This window comes from Penaeus monodon, chromosome 15, assembly GCF_015228065.2.
Source record: "Penaeus monodon isolate SGIC_2016 chromosome 15, NSTDA_Pmon_1, whole genome shotgun sequence".
In the NCBI taxonomy this organism is placed as follows: domain Eukaryota; kingdom Metazoa; phylum Arthropoda; class Malacostraca; order Decapoda; family Penaeidae; genus Penaeus; species Penaeus monodon.
In genome coordinates this window covers 47,577,528-47,577,957 of record NC_051400.1, presented here as the reverse complement: position 1 = coordinate 47,577,957, position 430 = coordinate 47,577,528, and the positions used below count along the sequence as shown (strand labels likewise).

Below are 430 nucleotides of genomic sequence, written 5' to 3'. Positions count from 1 at the left end.
CATAAGAAAAAAAAAAAAAAATGCTATTAGGATTGTTAGTAATATAATCATAATAACAGTAGTTGGTTAAGAAGATAATGGTATGGGGGTTAAACTCTGGCCTATGCTTTTTAGAACATCATGAAAGTGATGGTCTGGTTATAATTAAAAATCACAAATTGTTTATTGTCCTCATATCACACTGAGGAAATCAAGACTGGATGATATATGGCAGGTGCAAAGACACCTAATTTTGTTTCAGAATTAATTTTATTCTCTTGAAAAGAATAAGTATCATTATCATTGCATTCCTTTAAATCCTGGAGAGTCTGTGACATAGGTCATCATTTTCATCTGTTTGCTTTGTACACTTTGGAGGGGGGAGGTGGTTTTGGGAAAAGTTTACATTTTGGATGTTTGTGAAAATGATGAAAAAAATGGAAGACACCTA

The 430-nt window shown here is 32.1% G+C and overlaps 1 protein-coding gene across 6 annotated transcripts in view; it reads left to right on the top strand.

Moving 5' to 3' along the window:
* The window catches only part of LOC119582071 (vacuolar protein sorting-associated protein 13-like), a 48,363-nt gene that overhangs the window by 17,628 nt on the left and 30,305 nt on the right, over positions 1 to 430 (top strand). The window lies entirely within an intron of this gene.